The sequence below is a fragment of the Protopterus annectens genome, chromosome 11.part0 (genome assembly GCF_019279795.1).
Source record: "Protopterus annectens isolate FY-2018-M chromosome 11.part0, PAN1.0, whole genome shotgun sequence".
Taxonomy (NCBI): domain Eukaryota; kingdom Metazoa; phylum Chordata; order Ceratodontiformes; family Protopteridae; genus Protopterus; species Protopterus annectens.
Window position 1 is genome coordinate 1,157,049,822 of NC_056745.1, and position 10,782 is coordinate 1,157,060,603.

The 10,782-nt window shown below is 42.3% G+C and overlaps 1 protein-coding gene across 1 annotated transcript in view; it reads left to right on the plus strand.

Moving 5' to 3' along the window:
- The window catches only part of LOC122815754 (26S proteasome regulatory subunit 7), a 583,850-nt gene that overhangs the window by 406,077 nt on the left and 166,991 nt on the right, over positions 1–10,782 (plus strand). The gene's annotated exons all lie outside the window — the stretch shown is intronic.

Consider the following 10,782-nt stretch of genomic DNA (forward strand, 5'->3'; position numbering starts at 1 on the left):
ATAATACAGAATAATGCAGAAAAATATACTCAGCTCTATATATCTGCAGAAAGTCTTGTAAGGCTGTTCCACTTTAAATGCAGACTGCTGCTATTAACAGTTCAAATTAAGGGAACCTTGAGTTAACAACACACAAGCAATAGAAACCACAATGAGGGGGTGGGAAGAAAGTTTCAACAGAGATGTGAGGAATCAGAGTGCAAATTATAAAACCCCAAAATATATACTGATCTCTGTATATTTGCAGAACACTAAGACAACAGATATCTAAGCAACAATTTAGCTCTATAATACAGAATAATGCAGAAAAATATACTCAGTTCTATATATCTGCAGAAAGTCTTGTAAAGCTGTTCCACTTTAAATGCAGACTGCTGCTATTATAAAGAAATTGTACTAAGCAGATAAATGTGGAAATCCAGAAAGAGCACAAATGTGGTTATTTATGGAAGACTTACGTATGCCAAGGTTAGAGGTAGATTAGGCTCAACGGTTAACAGGATAGAAGATGAGATAAAAACGGTGATGTATAATCAATCTGCATGAAAGTCCCTAGGAATAGATGGTATTCCGTAGAAGTTTGGAAGCTAGGAGGGAAGAAAGTGATAAAGGTCTGGAAGGATTTGTTTAACAGCATGTTGAAAGGAGGAGATTTACCAACATGTAGCTCTGGTGGCTCTAACACTTAATGACTATTAAGACCCATCAGACCTAGCTTTATATAGTCTTTTTTCAATTTTAAAGTCTTTATGCCTATAATAGCTAAAAGAATGGCAACTGTGTTGCCAACATTGATAGATATGGATCAGTGTGGTTTTGTGGAGGAGAGGCAAGTAGTTGACAAAATTCCTAGAATAATGATGATCCAGAGGTAAGTGTAAGAAAATACTACTATTGTCGTTGAGTCTTTATGCAGAGAAATCATTCAGCAGAATAAGCTGTTTTTTTTTTTTTTATGAGAAGGGCAGTGAAAGCATTTGCATTTCCTGATAATAAGATTAATTAGAAGTTTATGTGAGGGATTAGTGGAAAAATTAAAGTGAGAGGGTTCTTCTCTGGTAAGTTGTGTCTGAACAGAGGAACCAGCAGAGATGTCCTCTCTTCCCTTTGTTATTTGCATTATATTTAGAGCCATTGGCAAAGAAAATAAGGGACCCAGAAATTCAAGGATATAATTGTTATGGTAATCAAGAAAAGTTAGCTTTATTTGCAGACGATATTATTTTGAATCTCATAAAACCAGAAAAGTACAATGTGAAGTTGTTCAATCTCGCCTTCATTCTAACTGATGGGTTCGGAGCCGATCCTCGGCTCCTAGTCGGCCAAATTGCAAAGCTTGAGGTCAAAAACCCTGTCCCACAATGCACCTCTACTTTCCCCAGATCTAGTTTGCCACTGCAACAGATCGTGCGTTTCTCTACAGCTCAGGCCGTTTGAGAGATAAGTTTTGTCTTTTTCTTCTTTAGATAGTATATCTTTATCAGAGTGTTTAGAGTTTTGAGAGCTTGATAGTATAGGCTATCTTTTTTTGGGGGTTCTGCTCTTCTAATAGTTTGTTAAATAATATAAGAACTTGTGTTCTCATTTTTTTCTGGGCTTTTGGCCCTGTTGGTTCTTCCTCATAGCCGGTAGGCTTATTTTTCCTATCCCTTAAGCCGAGTTAGGCTTTTCGCCACCTTTTTTTTTTTTTGTAGCCAGTTAGGCTTATAGCCGAGTTAGGCTCTTTGAGTTGTTTTCTTCAGCCAGTTAGGCTGTTTTCCTTTAACTGTAACTCAGCCGAGTTAGACTTTTCTTAGTTGTATTTGTAGCCGGTTAGGTTTATATTGTGTGTTATTGCTAACCTTTCATTGGTTGTTGGTATTCTTTTCATTGCTGTGATTTTCAGTGTCTGAAAAGGCCAAGTCAGGGTTTAAGAAGTGCCCTAAGTGTAATCAGAAGATGTCAATTACTGATGGCCACACCACATGTGTCTACTGTTTGGGAGAAGTGCATCTCCAAGAGGTTTGTTCCATCTGCCATGGATTTAGTGGTAGGGTTGTGGCAGAAAGGAAAAGGAAGTTGGTCGAGCGTGGATTGAATGTCTACTTTCCAGTCAGACTTGGATACTGCTTCAGGGAAACCAAAACCTTCGTCTTCGGCTTCCTCTTCTGCGAGTTTGCATCTGAAGAGCTCTTCAGCTCCGAAAGCCTCTAAGAAGGTTCTTGTATCGGCTCCACTGTCTTCGGAACTGACTGTACAGGTTGTGGGTAGGAGCCGGTCCCCAGTCTTGGAACCGGTATCTCCTACATTGAGATCCCCGATTCTGGGTTCACTGGCTCCGACTGCAGCTTCCTCTTGGGTTTCCAGACTTTCTGATTCGGATGCGGATCATGTGGTATGTAGACTTTTACAGAATCCAGCTCTAGCTAAAATTCTGTCGGCTTCGACTCAGGCAGCTTCGGAACCGACAGAGTCCTCTCCTATGATTTATGCTGTTCCTCCAACTCGAACTGAGACTTTGGAGCCGGAAGACGCTGTTCAGTCGTTTGTGGAACCGTGGGTTACGACACTCACTTCGGACCTGTCGGCACCGACAACCCTGATATCCTCTGCTCTGGCAGCGGAATCTGGGAGCCGACACTTTCCCGTCAGTTTCGGGGAGGGGAGTTGAACCGATGCATCGGTTCCGACTCTTCCCTTTGGGACTTCGGCATGGATGAGTTCGGCTCCTACCTCTGGCTCGGAGCTGGCGGTTTTGGTGCAGAGGAGTCTTCGGTGTCTTCAGACCCGGGTGCTTCCACGTATCTGAGCCGCGGTGCCTTCAATGCCATGTGGAGGTTTTTATCCCCCAGGACAGCGACTACCTCTGAAATGGCCACCTCCTCCCGAAAAGCGCTGAAACATTCTCCGTCACTGCAGACCCACCATAAGCGTAGAGACCCAGAGCCTCAGGAAACCCCATTGGGAACCCTGCTCTTCCGAGACCTCCCCAGAAGTTCCCACTGAGGAGGTTCCTCGGAAGAAGTTATGTAAGAGGAGACATTTAGATTCCCCTCAGGAATCCATCATGTCTAACACTGATTTGGAGGAATCGGAAGTGTCCCCAAAGTCCCCCTCTGAGGATATCTCCGTTGCGGATATCCTAGAGTTCCTTAAGCAGAGGGGTGACTGGCAGCCCATTAACCCTACCGAGGATGAATCAGTGCTCCTGAAGGCATTCGGGTCTCGACCTTCCACATCTTGGGTTTCTCTGCCCTTTGGTGAGTTGATGGATCTTTTGTCTCGAAGGGCGTGGGAGTCACCAGATTCTATGGAGCTTGTCCCGAGGAGGCCCAATAAGTACATTTCAGCTCCTCATGACAAGTCTTTCTTATCCAAACCCATAGCTGTTGATGCCATGGTGGCTGCGGCAGCCACTAAGAAAGAGATGTCGGAGACTGCTACGCCTGTCCATCCTCCTAATAGGGAATCTTGGATCATGGACAGATACGGCAAGCACATGTTCAATTCTACGACCTTTGCTCTTCGGTCCTTGAACTATCTAACCCATTAAACAAGACTTCAGAGAGATCTCCTGAAAGAGCTAGGAGATACTCTCCAGGGTGCAGTAGCCGATTCAGTGGTGGACAAAGTGACGTCTCAGCTTGCTACCCTCAATTCTATCATTAACTCTTCCATGCACCTCGTATCTTACACAGAAGATCGGACGAGTAGGGCAGCGGGTACAGGAATTGCTTTGCGGAGACATTCCTGGATACGCTTATGTTCCTTTGCGGAACCTTTCAAGTCGTCATTTGTGAATGCCCCTTTTGATGGTTCTTCTTTGTTTGGACTAAAAGTCAGAGAGACCCTCACCAGATGTGAGCAAGACAGTAAGACTCTATCTGCCGTAGGAGTCTGCTTTTCCACCCCTACTAGACCTTACCCTAAAGGTCAATGGGAAGGAAAAATGTGGTTCCGCAAAACCCAAGGAGGCTTTCCGAACTCACGAGGTGAAGCCTCCTTCAGGGGCAGAGGAGGGGGAAATGATGGAAGACAATGTCCACATGGCAGAGGGGGTCTGCAAAACCAGGGCGACAGGGATCAGTTCCTTGGCAAACCCTATCAGCGCTCCTGAAAGGAGGCCCGACTGTCCTGCTCTGGAGGCAGTTGGGGGACATTTGTCTTTGTACCTAGGTGCTTGGCTAAAAATCTCAGAAGACCGATGGGTACAAAATGTTATATCCAGAGGCTATTTCATCCCCTTTCATACCCAGCCCAGACCAACAAAAGGAATCCTGGACATTCCACCCAGTCTACGGGATGTGGCAATGATAGAGGTTGAAAAACTATTACAAAAAAGAGTCATCCAACCAGTCCCAGCAGACCAACGAGAATCTGGAACTTACTCAAGATTCTTTGTGGTGCCAAAGAAGACAGGGGACTGAAGACCAATTTTGGACCCCAACAGACTCAACAAATATATAGTAAAGACAAAGTTCCAGATGGTCACGCTTCAGTCCATACTCCCGTTCCCAGGGAAGGACAATTGGATGTGCTCAGTAGATCTTCAGGATGTGTACTACCATATCAAAATGGCCAGGCCATCCAGAGATCATCTGCGCTTCAGGCTGGAAGCCAGTCACTTCCAGTTTCGGGCCCTGCCCTTTGGTCTCACTACAGCCCCCAGAGTGTTCACCAAATGTATGGCAGTGGTTATGGCTCACTTGAGACATCTAGGAATCCGGGTGTTTCTGTATTTGGACGACTGGTTCCTCACTGCACCTACCAGGCATCAGCTTATTTGGGCAAGGGACACTGCCTTAGATCTATATTACCAACTGGGCATTATGATAAATTCAGAAAAGTCTGCTTTATTGCCGTCGCAGCATACAGTGTTTGTAGGAGCAGACTTAAACACAGTCAACATGTCTTTAAAGCTTCCTTCAGAAAGAGTGCTCACCCTACAACAACAGATTGTGGATGTCCTGTCAATACACAAAGCACCAGCATCACAGATTCTCAAGTTGCTTGGCACCATGGCAGCAGCTGTCATTGCAATACCTCTGGCGAGATCTCACATGTGCATTCTTCAGTGGCTGCTATTCACACAGAGGACATTTCAGGACTTGCCAATGAATCACCCAAGTCTGATAACCAACGCTTGCAAGGACAATCTTCGGTGGTGGCTAACGTCCGAGTCGGTGACCATGGGACATCCCTTTGTACTCCTTGCTCCAGTTGCAACGGTGACCACGGACACCTCCCTGATCGGGTGGGGGTGGCATTATCAGGGATGGACAGCCCAAGGTACATGGCAGGTTCTCGAGGCTCATTTGCACATCAGCGTCCTAGAGATGAGAGTGGTGCTCTTAGTGTTGCAGTCCGTCCAAGACTCTCTTCCTCTGGGCATGATTCCAATTCAGTCAGACAACATGTCCGTAGTCTGGATGAACCAGATCTTATCCCCTATGTCGAGAGGCTCTAAGATTGTGGAAATGGGCAGAATCCACCCGGCGCTTTCTGATAGCAACGCACATCCCAGGGAAATCCAATGTAATAGCGGACAAACTCAGCAGGGTAATTCTGTCACCTCACGAGTGGTCCCTCAAGAATGAAGTAGTGGAAATGATCTTTTGCAGATGGGGCCAGCCTTGCTGCAACCTCTTTGCGTCTCCCACGAACACCAAATGCAGCAACTACTTTGCCTGATCCCTCAAAAGAGACAATCCCCGTGGGATGCACTCGTACACAATTGCCCCCCGGGACTCCTTTATGCCTTCCATCCCTTTCCTCCGATTCCCAAAGTTTTGCAGAAAGCCAGTTTTCTGGGCAGGACACTTATATTAATAGCCCCATACTGACCTCGTCAAATCTGGTTCCCTTTTCTGAAGTCTCACCTAGTGGAAGAGCCTTGGATCCTGGACCCAGTGTCAGATCTTTTGACCCACTTGTCAGGAGCTCTTTGCCCTTCTCTTCAGTCCACCAAACTGACAGCTTGGCTGCTCCACTTCCCAGAATAGCCAGGTTCCAAAATTTATCAGCAGAAGCTCAACATATTCTGTTGTCCTCACACAAGTCTTCAACCAGTAAACTATATCTCAGCAAGTGGAAAAGGTTTTCCATCTGGGCTCAACAGAATAACATTGACCCTTTTGTGGCCTCCATTTCGGATATCCTGGAGATTTTGACCAAACTGTTCAATGAAGGAGCTGCAGCAGCCACCATTCAGGTACAACTGGCTGCTATATCTAATTTCCATATAGGTGAATCTGGAAATTGTATCATGTCTAACAAGATGGCGAAGGCCTTTTTGAAGGGTACGATGCACTTAAAACCACCGATTAGATCTCCTACCGCCCCATGGAATCTGAATCTAGTCCTATCCAAGATTATTCTCCTGCCCTTTGAACCTGCTTCTTCTTGTGAGCTAAAATATCTTTCTTGGAAGACCATTTTCTTGGTGGCCATTACTTCAGCATCAGAATTTCTGAGTCGCAAGTCCTTTCCATTAAGCATCCATATTTGATATTCCACAAAGATAGGGTCTCCCTCAGGACGAATCTGTCATTCTTACCCAAAATTTGTTCTGAATTCACCCTTAACCAGGCAATTGGCTTACCTGTTTTCTTTCCCAATCACTCTAATCAATTGGAATACATGCTTAACAAACTTGACGTCCATAGGCAACTTCGTTTCTATTTGGACAGGACAAAAAAATCATAGAAGAGCTGATCAGTTGTTTATCTCTTTCTCAGAGTCCAGAAAAGGTGCACCGGTATCTAAAGTTACCTTATCTAAATGGCTTTCTGATTGCATATCCTTTATTTACCATGAGGCAGACATTTTTTTACATGACCATGACAAAATCAAAGCTCATTCAACCAGAGCTGTTTCTACTTCCATAGCCTACTTGGCCAGACTACCCATTGATTCTATTTGTGTAGCTGCCACATGGTCAAAGCCACATACTTTCGTATCTCACTACAAGGTAGATAGGGCCTCTAGGGACAGAGCTTCATTTGGGTCTGCTGTCCTTAGACAGATACTCCCCGTGAGCCACCCAAGTTTATGGTGCTGGGGACATTACCCATCAGTCAGAATGAAGGCGAGATTGAACAGCTTCACATAAAGAAGTTATGTACTTACCATAACGTTCCATGTGAGTTGTTCTTCTCGCCTTCATTCTTACAACCCTCCCACCTACCCCATCCAATGTCTGGAAGTTTGAGAGGCTATACGTTGGTTTTGGTTCTCCTGAGGAGTTTCCTCTCTATAGTTATCTCTAGATTTCCTTGAAATCTGGGGTAGGTTTAACACTAGTTGGCAGCAAACAAGATCTGGGGAAGGTAGAGGTGCATTGTGGGATAGGGTTTTCGGCCTCAAGCTTTGCAATTTGGCCGACTCGGAGCCGAGGATTGGCTCCGAACCCATCAGTCAAAATGAAGAAGAGAAGAACAACTCACATGGAACGTTATGGTAAGTACATAACTTCTTTTTTCAGTGTTGTGGAACATTTTGAGATAGTTTTACTTCTTTTTGAGATATACAATTAATGAAGATAAAGCAAAGGCCATAGCAGTAAAATTTGTACCCACACATCAGTTAGTTCAGCAATACCCATGTTTATGGAGACACGATAAAGTGAAGTATTTTAAGAGATTGGATTAAAAGGGATTCTGTTATGGCAGCTAAGGATATGTGGAAAAAGACTAAAAAGGTAACACAAAAACAGAGAAACTGGAAGTTCTTGTTTATGGATATGGATAGCATGATACAAGCTGTGAAAATGTTTTTAGTCCCTTTAGTTTTATATACAGTTCAGGCATATTTTTATCATCCAGAGGAGAAGTTGTGGATAGTAACTAATAAAGAGTTGAAGGATTTTATCTGCAAGGGTATGAGGGCAAGAGTCAAGTGGGTTAAGTTGATCCCTTCCAACAGAACAAGGTAGTTTAGTATTACCTAATTAGAAGGGATATTTTAGAGCTATGCAGTTAAGGTTTATATACATAACACAAGTAGAAAGCTGTAATCAAAGTGGAAGAAGATGATGAAGCAGTGGGGAAATTCAAGAAGTAAGGAGAGAGTTTGATTTTTGATGCAGATTCTTAAGGAGAACAGCCATGCAAAATATTATATTCATAAAGTAGCAGGAAGTATTCTAAGAAGTAAGCCAGCATGAGAATGGAGAGGGGACATTTTTCTGATAGGAATAACTGCAATTAGGGGCACAGAGAATAGACAAGAGGGGTCAGGAATTTACTGGAGAAAACTGGCAAAAAGAACCAAGGTAATGGAAACAAATAACCAGAGAGAGAGAAAGGTAAAAGAATAGGAAAAGGCCAAGAAGATATTTTGACTTCAGCCTAGAGACTGCCTTCCCTATCATGGACTGACATTAGAGTGTAGGCAAATAGAAAGAGATACGGGAATCCTAAGTGAAAGACCTGCTCTGGTAGAATTGTTAGTTGAGTGTAGAACAGAATCTGCTGTTAAAAAAGTGATAATTAGTAGGGTATATAAAATATTGCAAGATAACTATAAGACTCAGTCAGCGGAGGTTAGAAAAGATTGAGCAGAGGGACTGGGTAAGCAGTTTGTATGGCACAATGGGAGGACTTATGGACACCTCGCACATAAGCAACAAAGTCTAGAAGATTTAGGATTTTTGCTTGGAAGTGTTTGCATAGTCACTTCTGCACCCTAAGCAGTCTCAAAATAATTTTTCCTGAGACAGATGGTAAATGTTGGGGAAAGAAAGAGACAACTGGGACCATGTTTTGGGACTGTAATTAGTTTGCAGACTTTAAAAATTCCCTTTGGAGTACTCTGTCAGAAATATTGGGTAAGCAAATGGGTATAACTAAGGACTTGATTTTTTTCTGAATTGGGATACAAGATCTGAATTGACTTGAGATAGTAAAGTCTTGTTAAGTTTAGTTCCGGTGGCTGTGAAAAAAGCAGTTACTAGAAAATAGAAATAAAAGTCTAAACTAACTGCATTTTAAGTATCGAATATTGTGACAGAGATAAAAGAACTGGAAGTGGGAATTTTAGAAAAAGATAGGAGAAAATTACATTGAAAAAATCGAAATTGTGGGAACAATACATGCAGAATAATGTTTCAGAGGAGTAGTGAGGTTTAAGCAAAAGCAGGACTTCAGCAATTTATGTAATGCTGGATTAATGATAATTGTACGTGGATATATATATATATATATATATATATATATATATATATATATATATATGTGTGATGCATGATGTTTGTAACTGGGAACATGTTAATACAGATGGTTTTCTTTTATATAAATATAAGTTTGCCTGCATCTTAAGTGATAATGCAGCAAAGGTGTTAAAATAAATTCTGTCATTTTACTTTTAGTATGTTGACAATCAGAATCTAACCATAAATTTAAGTGAATGTTTCAAATAACAAAATTGAGACACTATCATTTTGTTAGGAGAGTTTGGCCCCAATTCCAAAAGACCACTTTCACTGACAGCAGGTGTTTTGCAATCTGGTCCCCATAGTAAGCCAGTTTAGAGATAGGTATTACACCAAAGTTTGTCAGTTATACTAACAGCAGGTCTTTTGGAATCAGGGTAGACATACACTGAGAACAACTCTTTTTGGAATCTGGCCCTTTGTCCATCTATGAAGCATTTGAGCTTGTGTCTCAGAAGTGCTATCAGTTTGAGCTAGCAGTACTGTTTTTGACTTGATCATAGTCATGATATCAATCCATTCCATGTCCATGAAAGCCTTTAAAGGCTCTCCATTTGGCTGGGCTGAGAGGATTCTAGCAAATTTACTCCATTCACATCCCTGCTATTGAGTATACCATTTAAAGGCCTCAAGATCATCCTTCATTGTTAATAGTTTAATATGTGGAACTACTGTCTTTGGTATCACCATGGTTATGGCAATTGCCACTGTCCTCCTTTGGCTGAATCAGCAGTAGCCTGAAGAAGGTGCTCCATGCTAATCACTTTGGCACAGGAACAAACATGGAAGCACACAATGGAACTCCCAGCCTAAACCATGGGGGTTGCTGTTCTCTCCATTTGGATAAAAAATAATGGCCTTTCAAGCAGAGAAATGTATAATTCAGGAACCTTTTTGTCGTGGAAATAAGTATGCCAGCTTTGCCCACTGCAGTTGCCAATGTAGGTTGAAAAGCTGCAGAAAAGACCACCAAATTATAATCATTATTAAAAAGAAGTAAAATAAAAGGTTGGTGCAGACTCTTTTCAAATATAAAGTATCTTTGTTATAGCCCCCCCCCCAAAAAAAAAAAACACTTTCTTGCAGGTTTAACACAGTTTTAAGATGTTTTCATTGTTTAGATGCTTTGTAGGGAGATGCTCAGGCATCTTTAAGTAGTTCTGGAATGTCTTCTCCTTTGCTGCAACACACTGATCAGGCCCACTGTTCCAGTCACAGAATCTTCCTGCATGAAGAAACCCGCTTTTCTCACTAACAGAGCCATAGCCTTTCTTTTTATATATCACTTTGATAGAATAATTGGCTTATAAACACCAGCATGTAAACCCTTTGTAGCTAATACAAAAAAGTCTGTTTGCCTTAAACAAACATCACTATTTGCAATATTTACAACATTTAGTTTGCCGCACTGTTGTTAAAATATTTCAGATTTACATCAGTTTGATAGATCACTTGGTGTGAACCAGCACACATTGCTGCAATGTAATGTTTAGACAGAGAAAAACCTGAAATCTCACATCTATAATTTAGACAGATATGCATATATAATCATGGTACCAAAATGTGATCAACTAACATCTTTGGTTCAGTTC